General features: G+C 44.1%; 1 long non-coding RNA gene across 1 annotated transcript; it reads left to right on the top strand.

The window, feature by feature from the left end:
- The first annotated feature begins 559 nt into the window (after positions 1-559).
- LOC140479394 (uncharacterized) lies at positions 560-13,001 on the top strand. Its single transcript, XR_011961017.1, has 3 exons — positions 560-752; positions 4,360-4,506; positions 12,832-13,001. It is a non-coding gene; the product is annotated as an uncharacterized lncRNA (long non-coding RNA).
- The last annotated feature ends 5,536 nt before the right edge of the window (positions 13,002-18,537 follow it).

Genomic DNA, 18,537 nt, shown 5'->3' with positions numbered 1-18,537 from the left:
TTCAAAATGCAAGTAATCAGTTTTCTGAACCAAGTACCTTTGACTTACTGCACATTATTAATGAACCTAGCAAGGCAGTGGTAACTTTTGGAGATGACCAAAATTTAAAAGAGAGCTTGCCCAAGTCTGGTGAGGAGGAACGATTGGAAAACTTGTGTGAAGACCAGAATGAAGAAAACATTAACCGTACTGATGTGTTCATAGAGAAAGCGTCCAAGGCAGTACTAGAGACAGAAACTGATATCAATACCAATGTGTCTGTGCACAAAGGGAGGAGTTTTCACTAAATATCCACAAGAACGCTTCAATTTCTCTGTTGGATTTACTCAACAGGGAAATGGCTCAATTTAAAGTATCATTCCTCGAGCCTGAATCTGAGGAAATCCATGAGGAGCACGTGGACATCGAAGGAGAGGAACTCAAGGACAATCGTGAGGATAGTGAAGACTTTAAAGGAGATGATCAGAAGAGCAGTGATTCAAAGGCCAATTCTTTGGTTGATATGTTGCCATCTTCCTTTGTGAAGGACGCTACTGAACAATTGGAAGAAATCATGGAAGTCTCATGCTGAGAAGATCCAGCTTACTAATCAAGGATTACATTTCAAACTGGATGTTGAATCCTTGCCTAGGTCACCTTCCAAGGATCCAAAGGAGGAACACAAGACTGTTATCCAATTGGAGACATCTGAAAGAGATGACAGTGTTGGTGATAAGGAGGAAATATTATCTCCAGATCTTTGTCCCTGACCTGTAAGTATTCATTTTGAACCTGTTTTGGGATGGATTTGAATTTCAAGAATTGGAGATGTGTTATCGGTCTCGAAGCATTGATGCAATTGTTTGTTAATGATTCCAGAGCTTCTTAAATTCCCACATTTGAACATACAGGTAGACAATTCTTTATTCGAAATCCCGAAATCTGAAAAGCTCCGAAATCTGAAGTTTTTGTCGTGAATTTTTTTTTTGTCTAATTAACAAGGTTGTTTGGGTTCGCTCCACACCCACTCGACACCCACTCGACCCACATCATACTGGGGGTGTGGCCCAGCACTGGCAGGCATCAGTTCTGTCTCACGGCTCATCGTTTTTACAGGTGGGTCTGCTGTTCAGTAAGTGTTTTAAAACTTTTACTGTTAAACTGTCACTTACTCTGAAAACTAAAGAATTCCGAATTCTGCAAACCAGCTGGGCCCGAGGGTTTCGAGTAAAGGATTGTGTCCCTGCCGTACCAACAACAGGATGGTGGACCAATGACAGGATTGTTGTTGTTTCCCGAACAATATGTCAAAATACGACTCCACTTTCTTCAGGCACATTTTTCAGGTCATCATTTTCAGAAATTACCCTGAGTGTTCCGCTTTCCCAATGACCCTTTACCAAAAGACTGTTGTGAGGAATATCTTGATAAATTGTTAAATATATTTGTGGGTGATAAAATCCAGTTGTGGGGAACGTACTTAAAATTTCTGGTGTCTCGTTGTTTTCTACCTTGACCATCAATTCTCAAAATATGTATAAGTACACCTGATTATTTCTCAAGGATTTAGTGACCATTTCTACTGTGTGATTATTGAGTTTAGATTGCTATTGAAATTCAAATCTTTTCCTCCTGCACTTTTCTGACCTTCCCTCAAAGGAAGGCAATGTTTTTAAAGAGTTTTTTTTAAACTAAGTTTTGAATCATACTTTTCAATCTGTGGCTAAATCAATACACACCCAGTTTCTCCAGCGTAGTGTTCTGAAGCAAAGTCCAGAGACTGAATGACCATCTGATAAGAAGAACAGAAGGGTTTATGATTTGCACATATTAACATTGATTGGACAAGCAGCTCTTTTCATGAAAGTGTTTGACAAGTTCTCATACTGTCCATTCCTTTTTGAGCATTCAATGTAGGAAATCGCTGAAATAGGAGCTTGGGTCACTTTGATTTGATACAGCAACATCCTGACGAAACTGACACATTCTTTTCTGATTTGCGTTTACCTACAAATTGCAGGAATATAAAAGGGGTGCAGCAGTCAACTGAAAGTGATCTGATTTTGGAAAGCTGAAGCTCAGAACATTCAGTCTGAAATCGTTCATTCCCCTAAGTATAATAAATAGAAAGATGTAGAGAGTGTGAGCAGAAGAGTTTTTTTGAGGTGTGATTTAGCTTTTGGCATTTGAACAAAAAATTATTATCCCTTAGTTAAACAAGAAAGGTATGGTTTAATAGTGCTCCAGAGCAGCTCTGATTGATGATGTGTATAACAGAGCATGTTAAAAACATTATCTCGATCCTAATGACTGCATTGAATTCAATTTACCATTTTGCCCCTTCCCTAAAAATCCAAAGCCCCTTTCTCCTCCACTGTTTGTACTCTCCCATTATTAATTTATCATCCTCATCATCATCGTACTGTTATCCGTTAAATCCCATCTGTCATAACTTTGCTCACTCTGGGAATCTATAGTTGCTGCTTCTATTTCCATAATATATGGTGTCTCTTCCAGTCACTCAGTATTTGTTTCAAGTTCTTCTGTATCATTTCTGTCTTTCTGTTGCTGTTTCCATGAGTTGATAAGACAATATGTGATTATTATTCACCTTCTTAAAACTCTTTAGAATCATGATCTTCCGCATGACACTCCATAACTTTCAGATAAAGAAAGCCTCAAAGGTTGAACTTCTCAATCTGTGATCATGTCTGCACCTCTTTTCCTGATAATATCTTGAGAATATGCTGAGATTCCCAAAATTGACCAAAATATTTGAAGATCTTATTTAACTGTCGTGGAAATTAACTCGACTTGACTCAACTATTAGCAAGAGCAAAGAAAGGAGCTTTCTTTAAATTCTGCAGAATTGACCCAGTACATTCAGCAAGATGCCTCAATGTAAGGGGTATCAGAGCATTGTTCAGATACTTGCCTTACACTGTTTCTTATCACGCTCTCAAGGGCAAAGACTGGGAAAGCTCAAATTGTTATTCCCTCATCCCCTGGTCTTGGACATGGCAGTGCTTCAGCTTTCGCTGAGTTTGACTATTGCAAGGTCATGTTGAATGTTTACAAAATTCAAACAGCTGACTGCAGACCTCATCAAAGTATTGTTTATAAAGCTCAGCACAGCAATAAATTTTAGAAAAGCATTATCTTTCAAATTTCACAGAAAGTGGATAATTTTCCATTACACAACTTAATGTGACTTAAATTGTTTGTGTCCACTTGGAAGAGCCAGGTGTTTTTTTAATGCCATATCTATCACCTTAAATGGCCTGTATATTTGAATACTTTGTGGCCTTTGCTGTAATCGGATTAGGATTTTACCGTTTCAGGTGTAATTCCTTTTTTACCTTCTCAATGTATTACTTCATCTCACTCTCAACTTCAATTCCATCTTCCGGTAAATATTCTTCTGTATCTGTCACTGCAGTACAATGCCATCTCTGTCCCTTCAACCCAAGTTGGAATCATTTAGTTTCCTTCTCTTAAATTCCCAACTCAAGATTGTGTTTATTACTATAACAATTAAGGGCAATCTGAGCATGGGCTCCTGTGGGTCCCTTCCATTCTCCACACCTTTCTAGTGTGAAATCTTTATTTTACCCTGACCAGCATTTTCCCAACCACCTCTATCCATTTAACTGTGTTCCCCTTCATTTGAGGTGCCCTTGAGTTTTGCCATTGGTCTTCTCAGAGGCAACTACTTGAAATAATTTCTGAAAATCCACGTCAATCATGTAAACTTTTTCCCACTAACCTGCTCTTTTACAAATACAACCTTGTCAAAATTGTTTGATAGTTCACAATCTGCTCATTAGAAATTCATGCTTATTTCTCCTGATTAGTTACTGTCTCTTCAAGTGCTCATACTTCAGTCCATATTTTTAACTCTTAATTTACCAAAAAATGAAGCAAAAGTAATCACAAAATTCCTGTTTTTCTTGTATTGAACGAGGAGTTAGCTGCCCTCCAATCCTCTGGTTGAATTTTAGGAGGTAATAATTGGAGCCATGATAGTTTGCTTTCTATTTACAGAATGTCCCACAGATGTCACTCATTTTGTTTCAAAGATTTGCCTCCTTTTATGTTGTGGTGCCTTCCTTAGTATTATGCAGGTAATCTTGTCTAATACATCTGCACCTAACCTTAGTCGTTCTCCAATCCTTTTAAACCCCTTCTCTAATCTCTCTTTTGCCTTTTCTCCTGTAATCAATGATATTCTAAATGTATCCTGGAGCAAACAGTTGTTATTTTATATATTTTGAACAGTATTCCCTTTTGTTTTCACTGTAGCAATGTAACAAATATTTTTTGGGGGTAGAGGACGTATCTAATATAATCTTTTCTCTGTTACTCTTTTCCTCCTTCCAGCTTGTATTTAACATGACGAGAGAAATTTTCACTGAGATATTTTCTGAAGACCTCAGTGCCAGCCCAGCCCCGTGGATGAAGCCAAGCCGAATTAGCTTTGTTTTCTTCAAACGAGCGAGGAACCCACAGAATTTAAATGAAGTGAAGGTAATAACTCCATGTAATCCTTTTGTCCTACTTGTCAGTAATAATGTTGCAAGTGTGATGCGGGTTGGAGTTAAAATATGTAGGTCGATTAAGTGAGTGACACACCTTGTAAAGAGTGGCCACTATCCTGACCTGAAATCTGTCACTGCTTCTGGGAAGTCCCTCCCTTATGAGATTGTGGGTCTAGCTCAGCACCACCTTCTCAAGGACAACGAGGAAGGGGCAATAAGTGCTGGCCAGACAATGATGCCCACATTCCATGAACGAACAAAAGAAAATATTTTCCTCTAAGCTCATTGAGCACCAAGGAACCCCATTTTAATTCTAAACTTCTCAATAAATATTTTTAAATGACTCACAGGGTCTGGGCATCGCTGGCTGGCCAGCATTTATAGACTGATCCTAGTTGCTTTTGAGAACCTGGTGAGCTATCTTTTGTAACCACTGCAGTTCATGTGCTGTAGGTCGACCCACAAAGCCCTAAGGGAGGGAATTCCAGAAATGCGATACAACAATCCTGCAGAAACAGTGATATTTTTCGAAGTCAGGATGGTGAGTGGCTTGGACGGGTACTTACAGGTGACAGTCCTGTGTTTCTAGTCTTACCTATGCCCTACAGTTTTGGATTTCCTACACCGGTTAAAAGAATTGTCTATTTACCCTATCCATGCCTCTCATGATTTTATAAAATCTTTACACAGTCACCCCCCAGTCTCCTTTGCTCCAGGGAAAATATCCCCAACCAATTCATCCTCTTCCTACAGCAGAAAACTCACAACCCTGACAACATCCTTGTAAATCTTTTCATAGCCCTTTCACGATTCACAACATCCTTCCGAGAGCAGGGAGTCCAGAATTGCATAGATTATTTTAAAAGAGGCCTAATCAGTGTCCTGTACAGCCGCAACATGCCCTCCCAACTCCTATACTTAGTGCTCTGACCAATAAAGGCAAACATTCACTATCCTGTTTACTTGTCATTCCACTTTGAAGGAACTATGAACCTGCACTCCAAGGTCTCTTTCCTCAGCAACACTCCCCAGTGTTTTACCATTGAGTGTATATGTCCTGACCTGATTTGCCTTTCCAAAATGCAGCACCTCATATTTATCTTAATTAAACTTCATCTGCCACTCCTCAGCCCATCTGTTCGAGATCCTGTTGTATTCTGAACCTTCTTACTGTCCATTGCACATCCAATTTTGGTGTCATCTGCAAACGTACTAACCATAGTATGTTCCATGTTCACATCCAAATCATTTATGTAAATGACAAAAAACAGTGAACCCAGCACCGATCCTTGTGGGCCACCACTGGTCACAGGCCTCCTACTGGAGATGATCATTGACTGGCAGTTTTGTTTGCAAACATCACTTGCCTCTTGCCAGTCCAAACCTGCATATTGTGTAGATCTTGTTGCCTTTGAACATAACTCCTCAGATACTGAAGCAGTCTATGAATCTCTCTCTCTCTCTCTCTCTCTCTCTCTCTTTCTCTCTCTCATTCCCCCATTTCTGATGAGATTCCTTCCCTGAACTCCTGATTCCAAATTCCCTTGACTCTCTCCATGTCCCCCGAGGCATTCCCTCTCTGCAGATGATATATGGTACTAACTGAAAGACCGGCCCCACATCGGAGCACTCTTCATTCTATATCCGACTGGTGGGGCTGGGTCAAGAACGCAGTCTTCCTAACCTGGAAATATCAGAAAACGTCCCTCTTAGGGATTCTGTATTTCTGACCTAATTGGCTAAAAGACATCAAGGGCTCTCCCTCAAATAAATCTCCCAGACAGTGGATTCCTTTCCGCTTCTATGCTCTGACGCCGGAGTCCTTTGATCCCAGTCTAAATCCTGGGCCTCCCACTGACGGGTTGAACGGCAAATTACCCCCACCCTGCCGCATTATCCTCCATGCTTTACCGTATTTATGATAATCAGACTTTCACAATGCGCAACCACCAATCTCATCTTATCCATGAACAGTAAGCTTCTGAAGGGGCACCTCGCCTGTGAGGCCTCTACATCAAGCCACATCGACTTTGAGTCATTGCTCACCCATTCACCTACATATGGCAACACTGTGCTGATTTCATATCTCTTCAGATCTGGGAGGTCCACCACCCCCCCATATCCTGCGGAAGTTGCAACTTGGTAAATTTAATTAAGTTGCGCCTACAGCGCCAAATAAATGATCCAAGCCATCCCGCAAACTTCCGCAGCATCTGATTGGGTAATAACAAAGGGAGCATCCTCACAGGATATAACAACCAAGGAACAACATTCATTTTAATCAAGGCTATACGGTCGAGCCATGATGTGGGTATTCCCTCCCATCGCTGCAAGTCCTGCTTTACACTCTCAAACAGCAACACAAAGTTAGCTCCATACAGTTGCGGGGAGTGAGGGGTAATAAAAATTCCCAGATAGAGAAAACCTTTCTGTGACCATCTAAAAGGAAACTCCATTCCGTCCTCCAGCTTCAGTACCTCCACCAATATCCCCACAGGCAGGACTTCCCATTTTGTAAAATTTATTCTGTATCGCAAAAAGCTGCCGAATAATTTAATGTTTTGTATTCGCTGGGTTTTGGACTTTTTGGGGTTAGGTAAAAACAGTAGGACATTGTCCGTATAGAGAGTGATTTTGTATTCCCCAACTCCCACCTTTGGGGAAAGAAAATTTCAGGGTCTTTTCAGACAGTCCCTGCCAGTGGTTCAAGTAACAAAGTTAACCGTAGGGGCAACAGGGGACATCCCTGTCACTGCCCCTCCCCGCACCAAAAATTAACCCCATTCACGATAACCGCCACCTTGCGGTCTTTATGTAACACTGCTACCCACCTGGCAAAGGCCCCTCCCAGACCAAAATGATCTCGAGCAGCAAAGAGATACAACCATTCCACCCGATCAAAAGCCTTTTCTGCCTCCAGGGAGACCACCAAACCCGGAATCATTCTCTGCTGACATAGTTGCACTATGTTCAATACCTGCCTGATGATGTTGGAGGAGCTGCAACCCTTGATAAAACCCGTCTGCTCCTCTTCTATAATAACGGGCAGCACCTTGTCCAGGCTCAGAGCTAACACCTCTGATAGAATTTTAAAATCCACATTCAACAACGAGATGGGTCAAGACAATGCACAATCCTCAGGGTCTTTCCCTTTCTTTAAAATATGAGCGATATTAGCCTCTGTAAGAGAGGGCAGAAGACAGTCCTGGCCATAGGAATGAGTATACAGCTCCAGCAGTGGGTTAGCTGACATGTGTATGAGCTCCTTGTAAAATCCACATGGGAATCCGTCTGGACCAGATGCCTTACAGCCTCTTGCACCTCCTGTACTGTGAGAGGTGCATTTAAAAGGGAGGCCTGATCTGCATTTATACCAGGGAGTCCAGGTTTTGAAAAGAGGATTCCCTTCTCACTTCTCCATCCCCACAGTCTTCTGACCGGTATAAATCTGCATAAGACTCCCGAATTCTGGCATCGATCTTCCTCAGTTCATGAGTGACATTGCCAGTTCTCTCCCTGATAAACACAATGGACTGTGGAGCACTTTCCTTCCTAGCCAGGTAAGCCAGGGATCTACCTGGCTTATCCCCATATTCAAACAGCCTTTGCTTTGCAAGGAGACCCCACTCTTTGCCACTTGTGTGAGTGCTGAGTCCAGAGCAGTCCAGAAAGCCGTGACCCGTTACAATGTGACCCGGATGGTCTGGGATAATGTACCGATTTGGCTGCCTTCAGCCTGGCCTCAAGTATCAGCTGCTGCTCTCCTCTCTGCCTCCTTCTTATTGTCAAGTGTGAAATAATCATACCCCTTAAGAATGCTTTGGTGGTCTCCCAGAGCACTGATGGATTAATGGCCACATACAGATTGATGTCCCAAAAAGCCCTGTACTCCCTTGTGATACACTGTACAAAGTTGTCATCCTTCAACAGAAACAGATTCGTGCAACATTGCTGTGTGTCTACTTCACTACCTTTGGTCTTAACATCTAAATATACTGCCACATGGTCCAAAATAGTAACGGTCCCAATCCTGCGGTTAACACCAAGTCCAAATAAACCGAAGGAACAAAGAACATTTCAATTCTTGTGTGGCACTTGTAAAAGGTAAAGTCCCTCCCATTCGGGTGGAGACACCTCCATTCATCCACTAGCCCCAACTCTTCACCCAGGTCTAGTCTGCAGAGGTGTACCCAACAGCCCCTTTGGCATCCTGTCCACCCCAGGGTCCATGAGACAATTAAAGTCTCCTTCTGTAATCATACGGCGCATCCCAAGAGCCATTAACTTCGAGACTGCATCAGCTAAAAACTTGAGAGGATGTGCCAGGGGACAGTAAACGTTCAGGATGGCATACTCTTCTCCATGTCCCAGAGCCTTGAGAATAATGAACCATCCATGCTCATCCTTAGTTTGATCTATGACCTGAAATGGGATGGCCACTCCTCTACTTTTGGAGTTGAAGGGGGAGAAGAATACCGTATCGTATTCTCCCTGCTGTAACTTCAGATGTTCATTGTCAGTCAAATACATCTCTTGCAGTAGAGCGATGTCAACCCTTTCCCTCTTAAGATTTGAGAGCACCTTTTTCCTTTTAATTGGGGAATGGCTCCCCTTTATATTCCAGATGCACCACCTGAACAGATCGCTAGCCATGACCACACACTACAGCCCGCAGTCCACCGAGAGGAACAAGCCCTTTCAATGTGTGACAAGTGGGAAAAAAAAACACAGACTTTATCAAATCTAAAGACTATTTCTACAAACGCCACCAAAACTACTAAAGCTAAAAAAAAACGAACCACTACTCCTAATGTCATCAAATAAACACAAAAAACACAAATTTCCAGAGATCCACCCCTTGCCCATGGGGGCCATTCGTTACCAACCTCACATCCATCCCAGCAACTTCCAGTTAAGGTCACACCCCACAGCCAAGCAATGGGGAAAAAAATATATTATTTCCACTCTGACAAATTAACAATGGACACCCACCCCTCCCCTTTCTCATCTCAACGTCACACACCTTTACATCAAAGGAGAAACCACCCTCACCCAGCAAATCAGAACAATAGAATAGCTAATAACCACCAAACAGCTATAATATAAAACATACCGGATCTCTCACTAAAGCAATACCAAGCCTATAAAGCGTGAGACCCCAAAAGGGAAAAGAACAAAGAGAGAGAAGATTAAAAAAAATTACGTTATGCCATTGTCCGCACGCCTCTTTTCCTTCCTCCTTGGTCAAAGTCTCTCATTTCAGCGAGTTCAGGAGTTCTTTTACTTTATCCGCCGAGTCGAAGTTGTAGACAGTTTCCCTATAACTGAAACGTAGCATCGCCGGGAACCTCAGAGAGTATTCAATGTTTAATTTTTTTTCTTGACATTATCGAAGGTCTGTCTTTTCTTAATTATGGCCCCAGAAAATTTATGAAAAAACATTATTTTCAAACCTTTATAAACCAAAGCCTATGGATCCCTTCTCAGTCTTCTGGCTGTTTCTATTATTAAATGCTTTTCCTTGTGATGCTGGAGTCGCACTAGGACTGGGCGCAGGCACTGGGCCGGCCCAGACCTACACATCACGATGCGGTCAGCCCATTCCACACTCACCTGGCCTGACTCGATCTCCAGGCCCAGCAACGCTGGAAGTCACCTCTTGAGGAAATCAGTGAGGTTTTCACCTTCTACATGCTCAGGTCAGCCCAAGATCTGTAGATTTTTCTCCGACCTTGATTTTCGAGGTCATCTACTAGTTCCTTCAGGGCCTGAACCTGCCCTTCCAAGGTTGGAACCCGCTCCTTGGACCTCTCCATCGTGGCCTCCAGGGCTTTGTTAGTAAATTCTGCTGCTCCACTGAACTTAAGGGCGCTGCCACAGGGTTTGACGTAATGGCTGTGGGTGTGCCCGACATAGTAGAGGAGTGCCCTGCCTGCTACACTCCTCTAGCTCCCTTTCCTTTAGATGTCTTCATTTCAGCTTCAGATCTTCCCAATCCTAATTTAAAGGGGCTCTCTGTTCTCCCACGACTTTCTACCACAAACTTTCGTCAGGGGTGACTAATGGTGGGGGGAGGGATAGGAGCCCACCTTGCCTGGGATATGGCACAGAGCCCTATACACCAGACTGTTCAGACTGCCGCCATCTTGAATCTCCCATACCCACTCTCTACTGATCACATCCTCAAAACCTTCTAGAATATGTGTCAGGCCTGATTTCCCTTTAGTAAATCCATGCTGACTTGGACAAATCCTGTCACTGCTTTCCAAATGCTTGGTTATTTTATCTTTAATAATTGACTCATGTAAAATTCCTCATTTTCACACTCCCTCCTTTTATTAAAAAGTGGGGTTACATTGGATACTGTCTAGTCCATTAGAGTCTACAGAATGGTGATCATTTTCCAGCAATGTGTCCACTATTTCTACACCCACTTTCTTAAGGATTCTGGGATGTCGAGCATCAGGCCCTGGGGACTTACCAAGTTTTGATACTATCAGTCTCCCCAAGACCATTTCCTGACTAACAAGGATTATCTTCAGTTCCTCCTTCACAGTTGACCCTTTATCCCCTTGCATTTCCTTTCAATAGGATGTGCATCCCTGGATATTTAGTTCCCAGCCCTGATCCCCTTGCAGCCATGTCCCTGCGCTACAGGCTCATTTACCTTGTTTCATGTACTCGATGCATCGAAGTACATCATCCTCAGTCATGCATTGACTACCTCCTTCTCATAATTATCTCCATTAGAAATCACGAAATCCCTACAGTGTGGAAGCAGGCCATTCAGCCCAGACTGACCCTGCAAAAAGCATCCCACCCACCTTCAATTCCCATAGATAATCCTCCTAACCTACACATCTTTGTGACAATGGGAGGAAACCCAAGTAGACACGGGGAGAATGTGTTGGAATTGAGTCTGTGTCTCCAGAGCTGTGAGACAGCAGTGCGAACCACTGATCCACCATTCCGCCCTGCGGGGCCTCAAGTTCGATTCCTGATCCTTTCCATACTCTCGATCCTATTACTTGGTCTGGATGCTTTAATAACTTCTCCTGAGCTCCTACCTTCTTTAATTAGTTTAAATTCCTCGAAGCTTGATTTACCTTGGTTTGTGTGGTGCAGCTTTTTCTACACTATTCTGAATGGGTCATGCATTAAGAGACAAAGCCTTGAAGTTTGGTCTGCAATTGAGCTTCCCTGCACTTTTAAGTTTCCTCAGTACAATATGACATTCACAATATTCTGTCTCTTCCTTTTATTTCCTGGTAACAATCAACCCCATTACTAACCAGTCATCCTCCCTTCTCCTTTGCCATCCATTTTCTCATTTTCCATCCAACTTTTCCAGTTATTTTCTCTTTGAATCATATTCAGGCTGATATTTATCCCTGAACAAACATCACTCAAAATGTTCCTTGGTTCATTGTTGCTTGTGGGATCTTGCTGTGTACAATCTGGCTTTCCAAATTTCCTGCATTCCTTCAGTGACCTCATTTCAAACAAGTCCCTCACTGCAAATGTCTTTGGGACAGTATGAATCTTTCTTTTCATCGGATGAACTGGGAGTCTTTCAGATGTGAAAGATGCCGTTCCAATGTTGCACAGTCCTCCTCCTGAACTACAGTTTCTGCTTTGTCCCTCTCTTTTGTGCAAACAGACCGAAAGATTTCATGAGGAACCATTTGTCCATCTTCCACCACCGCACACAAGTTCCTTTCCTGCTCTCGAATGGGCCTCATACATTCCTTCATTCTCTTCTTGTTCTTTCTGTGATTATAAAACATCACTGGGATTTTCTTGACTTCATTTGGACAGATCTCATCCTGTCAGCTCTTTGCTTTCCTCAGGTCCTGGTTAATTTCACCCTTGCATTTTGTCTTTCAGCTCAGTTTTACCAAATCATTGCCCAGTTCAGTGAAATGGTTTGTTCCCAAATGAAAACTTTTACACTTGCCCCATGGTTCTCCATTTCCATCCCTCCTCTCCATCTCACTGAGTTCTGATCACTGTCACTGAAATGCTCCCCCATTGGTAGCCCTTCCAACTGCCCACCTTCATTCCCTAAAGAATGATCCAAAGCTGTCCCTTCTCTTTAACCATCACCGTGTCAGGGGCAATTAGGGATGGGCAATAAATGCTGGCCCTGCCAGTGACACCCACACCCCAAGATGCACTTTAAACGATGTCTGTTCTTTTATGGGGTTTGTTAGGAATTGGCAACAAACGTTCAAAATGGATTGTTTTGCCAGTTCATGTTTGGAGAGTTAAAATCCCTTCAAAAGGCAGGGATCAAAATTCTCTTGTTTTTTAGGCCGTGAGAACGCTAAGCCCAAGCTGACCCTGCTACCCCACTCCCCGGAGCAGGTCAATGCCAAGGGCACTGCCACCCTGGTGTGCCTTGCCAATCACTTCTATCCCGATGAGCTGGAGGTGCAGTGGAAGAAGGACGGTGCAGTCATTTCGGACGGGGTTCAGACCAGCAACCACCTGAGAGCTTCGGACAGCACCTACAGTGTCAGCAGCCTGCTGACCCTCTCTGGGTCTGACTGGAAGTCCAACGCTCGCTTCTCCTGTGCCCTTATCCACGTGACCCTCCTCTCTCCCCTCAGCAAGAGCATCAGGAGATCAGAATGTGTGTGGAGTGTTTGAGACAGTCCACAGAGGAGACATAACTTTAAATCGAACAGGACTGAGCTGGCAGGACAAAGGTCATTGTCAGCACTGAATTTCAACTCTCTTCCTTCTTGGAATTGGCTTGGCGACACTTCTGAAGTGCAAGGGTTAAGGCGATCATCAAAGAGAAGCTTTACTCTGTATTAGACTTCATGCTGACCCTAATCTGGGAGTGTTTGATTGGGGCCGTGATTACCTGTGGTGCCAAGTCAAACCTATTGAAAATGCTGAAGACTGTCAGTTGTACAAACACAATGTGAACCTCAGAAGTCCCTGCTCAGCCGTCAGTTCCAATTTAAGGTTTTGTCACTGTTTAAAGGAACAGGATTCTTAGGTTATTGAGAAAATCACCACAAGTGTTTTCCTCAAGCTCCTTGAGGAAAATAGCTGTGAATTTGTGCAGCTTCCTCAGTCTGGGCTGTTAATTGCATTCTCTTTGCTGTCAATGTCAATCTGGAAAAGGGAATAAAGATGAAGATGATTCAGTCTCTGTCTCGTGTCTGCTTTGGAAATGGCCAGAGCTGAGTCCTCAGGGAAAGCTGTGTGAAGTGCTAACCTCCACCCTCAAGGCCTGGAGAATGAGGGGGAGAATAGAGGGGGCACTGGGGTCCCCGGAGCAGGAGGGCAATGCTACCATTGTGTCCAGAAGGGGCACTTTCAGCAGGAATGCACAACCTCAAGGAAATCTTTCCCAATAAATGGAGAAAAGAAGGAAGGCAGGAGGGGACAATGGGGAACAGAATAATCTGATGGAAATTCCTCATCAACGCTCACCCATCCCTGAGACACAGCAAGATCACAAGCCAAGAAATTCAAATCAACTGTTAGGGAGCCAGAGCCACTGGGAACCCTATATTGATGAATATGACAAGCAGGACCTTGTTACTCAGAATAACAATTGCACAATAACAATTTGGGAAATAAATATTCCATAAATTAGACTTGGGTTTTCTTTACTCTTCAAATGAGATGAAATTGTCCCGTGATTCCCTGGGGTCAGATTGAGAATGTTCAGTCCAGGGGGAGTCTGGGAGTCATGGCTGGGGAGGACAGTCAATGATAAACTGGTTCCACTTTCTGCTGTCATACTCTGTAGCCCCTGGGACATCTCAGTGAGGATCATCCAGGGCTCAGGGTGGATTCCAGAGCAGCTCATTGTCCTGACTGTTGTGTTCCTCAGTCCACATGTGGCTCTGGCAATCTCACTTCATGGCTCTAGTATTAGTGGGGACGAATGCAGCTGAAATCTTATCCAAACAGACCCTCGCACAGCGGGGAGGCTGCTGGTGGCTCAGAAACGCCTTGACCTCAGTCTCAGATTCCACCGTGGCTCTTTCATTCAAACACAACATTAACACACTGACACCACATTCAGAGGGCAATCCTGAGATGGGGCAAATTTGGTTCTTGATTCCAATGTGAGGAAATGGGGGCTGGGTGTGAAATGTCCAGTCTGAAACTGGTGGGGGTACTTTATAATGAAGAATAGAAACTGATGTCAGAATAAAGTCAGGTATTGATGGGAGTGAGGAGTATCTCCATGATCTGTCTCCAGAATCCACAGACTACACACATCCTTCTGTCAGACCCTGAAGGCTGAGAAACAGCTCCTTGACATCCTATATTTCTCTATCTTTCCCAGAAAAGGTGAAATATTTTCTGTGTCAGTGATTCCCTGCAACAGGACATTTTAAAAGGGCTGTGGGAAGGGAACTGTTGACTCTCAGTGACAAAGCCAATGGAAGGATGTGGAGCTGGCACTGTGAAATGTTAGGGCTCAGAGGATGACACCAGAAGCAATTCAATGTTGTCACTCTCTCCTTTGCAATTGCTAAGCTGGTAATAATTGGTTTTCCCTCACAATTTGCTCTCTTGCATTCAATCCACGTGCCTTTCTTGCTGTGGTTCTTTTGACTTGAGTCTGTGGGTTGCTCCATCAAAACCCAATTTCCTAACTCTCATCCAGGCCCCTGAAGAGATTAGAGACAAACTGCAAACTCTGGAATCCAAGGTTGACACGCAGGAGGCTGGGAGAACACAGCAAGACTGACAGCATCAGGAGGTGGAGACATCGATGTTAAGCTGTAACACTTCTTCAGGAATGGGCGTGGGTAGGAGGGGGTGGGGGAATGATGGGGGAGCTGCAGATAAAGGGAGTGGTGGGGGCAGGGTGGTGAGATGGGGATAGTTGAAGATAGGTAGAGGATACTACCTGATTGGTTGATGGGAGGGACGAATACCAATTAATCTCTCCCATCGAATAATGAGGTCATACTCTCTCCCATTCTCAACCTATCCCTACCTCAACACCCGGCTCCGCCCCATCCCCTTTTCCAATCTTTCCTCATCACACAGCCCACTCATTCCAGGGATCAATCGGGTAAAATTCCTGTGAACCACCTCTGATGCATTTATATTGTTCCTTCAATAGGGAGACCAAAACTACCCTCAGTATTTGAGATGTGGTCACACCAATGTTCAGGAATAACTGAAACATCACAGTCTCACCTTCTGGTCTTTAAGCACGCCTCCTCTTTCTTGTACCAGGCTTTTTACTGTCCATGTCTAATTGCCCTGGACCTGATGGTGATTAACTGCCTCCTTGAACCCCTGCAGTCCGTGTGCTGTTGGTAGACCCACAATGTCCTTAGGAAGCAAATTCTGGGGAATCTGACCCAGTGATGATGTAGGAACAGCTTCATATTTCCAAGTCAAACTGGTGAATGACTTGGAGAAGAACTTGCTGGGGTGATGGTCCCGTGTACCTGCTGCCCTTGTCCAAATATAAGTGGTCATGGGTTTGGAAGCTGTTGTCTCAGGATCTTTGGTGAATCTCTGCAGTGCATCTTGTAAATAGTACACAGAGCTGTTACTACACATCGGTGTGGGGGGAATGCATGTGTGTGAATGCGGTTCCAATCAAGTGGGTAAACTTGTTTTCAACAATATTTAAATAAAATAATATAAAACAGCATAAAATTAAATATAAATAAAAATTTGCTGCCTTTTAGATAAATCATCACTGAACCCAAAAAGTTAATCCTCCTCTTCCCACAGAGGCTGCACCTGTTCCCTTTCTCCAGCATCGTGCTTCTATTTGAGATTTGCAGTATTTTGGTTTTGTATCTGTTTTAATGCTATTGGTTATAAGAGAAGCATTGGTCAGCACACTGGGGAGAGTTTCCCTGAGATGATCTCAAATCCCTTATATTCACATTGTTCTGAGAGGGCAGTGGTTTAACCGATCATCCAGCAGATGGCGTCTTTGCCTTTGCCAGCCTCAGGATAGTGCTCCAGTGTCTGGAGTGGGGTTTGAAACCTGCAGGTTCAGATGACGGTGTTAACACTGAGGCCATCTATTATTTTCTGGGAAGTGAGAGTCACTGGCAAGACCAGCATTTGTTCACCATCCCTAACTGCCCTGAAACTGAGTGGCTTGTTTAGCCTTTCAAATGGCAGGTAAGGGTCAGCCACATTGCTGGAGTCCTGGCAGAGTCGGATATCGACAACAGGTCTACAAGAACAAGGCCCTTTGGCCCAATGAGCCAAAGCCAGTCAAACATCCACCTCACTATCCTAATTCCATGTTCCAGTACTTGGCCCATAGCCCTGTACACCTTGGCATGACAGCTGCACATTGAAACACTTCAATGTTATGGGAGAGCTTCTGCCTCAACCACCCTTACAGGCAGTGAGTCCCAGACTGTCACCACCCTCTGGGTGAAAATGTGTTTCCTTATGTTCCCTCTTAACCTTCAGCCATTTACCTTTAATCTATACTCCTCTGTTCATTGATTATCACATAACCCCATGTCACCAAGTCACCCTTTATGGACACATGAACATTCCTTGACCCTAATGCCTCATAGAGAGTCAGGCACTGGAGGCTCGCGGTCTCTGACACTCAGCCTGTTTATGTCAGCGAGGATTCTCCCGGTTATATCCTGGTAACGATTTGAGCTTTTCTTGTGAAACCCAGTTGGGAATTTTAATGGCATTGAATCTCCGACACACTCCCAACTCTCTTGATGCTCACCCTTGTCTGGTTAATTCTTCCCATTTCCTTCTCCTCTTTCAGGTCACTCCATTTCAGTAAAGTCTGTGATATTTCCACGGAGGATGTGTACTAGAAACCGCCATAGAGATGCTCCCAGCCCTTCAATAAGGGGAAGGCCAATATTTGCAGCAAGCCTGGACTGTGCCCTTGTGTACCTTGCCAGAAGGATTCCATGTGATCTGTCAGTCTCCATCCCAGCCTGATAACCACCTCCGACATTGGAAGGAAATGCCCAGGTCTCAGGTTAACATGGTGCAAAAAGCCTTTCAGTGTTTGCGCTCAGTGTGCATTATCACTTGCTCACTGCTCCCCTTTTACACGATAATGGAGAGAGAACTCTTGTTGATGCAGTTTTTTTTTAATGTGTCAGGATATTGAAAGCTGTGAGCACAGAGCAGTCACGTTCACAGACAAGATGGTGCAGTCCCACAGACAGGAAACGAATGACAAGACAAATCTGTTTTGGTGGCACTAGTTGAATTTTGAGCAGGGCCCCCGAGGGAATCTCTTTTAGATTGGGATCTTGTCGATCCTCCTGAAGTGGGGGTGGGGGTAGTCGGGGAGTGGTGGTGGTGGAGCCTCAAATGATGGTGCCAGAGACTGTACAACTTTCAGCAGTGCACCACAGTCTCAGTCTGGATTCTGTGCTCTCATCTCTGAGGTGGGGTTCAATCCAATGACCATTTTGACGATGAGGCGGGAGCATTGCCCATGGAGCCACGGTCAGTAACAATGTAAACTGTGTGGCTCTGAAAGCCTGAGTCTGCATCTCAGCTCAGAAGGATATCAGCTCATTCATCAAATCTGTTTCTGCTGCTCTGGAGGCTGACCAGGCTAGCTGTTGCCCTTCCCTAACTGTCCTGGAGAGGGCAGTGGTGAGCCATGAGTGTCTTGAAGAGGATCTGACAGAAGGACAAGGTCATGTCCTCGGCCTGAGCACAACAGCCTGACCTGCTGTGCTTTTCCAGCGCCACACTTTTCGACTCCGAGTAAACTATCCCTCAGGCGAATGAGCTGTGGCACATGGGAAAACGTGAGAGTGTTGGAAAGGCACCGGCAGCCTGGTCAGCCTGCAGAGGGTCAGAAACAGATTTGATGAATGAGCTGATATCCTTCTGAGCTGAAATACAGACTCAGGCTTTCAGAGCTACACAGTTTACATTGTTACTGACCTTGGCTCCATGGGCAATGCTCCTGCTTCAGAGTCAAAATGGTCATTGGATTGAAAGCCACCTCAGAAACAAGAGCACAGAGTCCAGGCTGAGACTGCGGTGAACTCTTGCACCA

The sequence above is a fragment of the Chiloscyllium punctatum genome, chromosome 7 (assembly GCF_047496795.1).
Source record: "Chiloscyllium punctatum isolate Juve2018m chromosome 7, sChiPun1.3, whole genome shotgun sequence".
Lineage (NCBI taxonomy): Eukaryota > Metazoa > Chordata > Chondrichthyes > Orectolobiformes > Hemiscylliidae > Chiloscyllium > Chiloscyllium punctatum.
The sequence above is the reverse complement of the archived record's forward strand: the minus strand, read 5'-3'. Positions and strand labels throughout refer to the sequence as shown.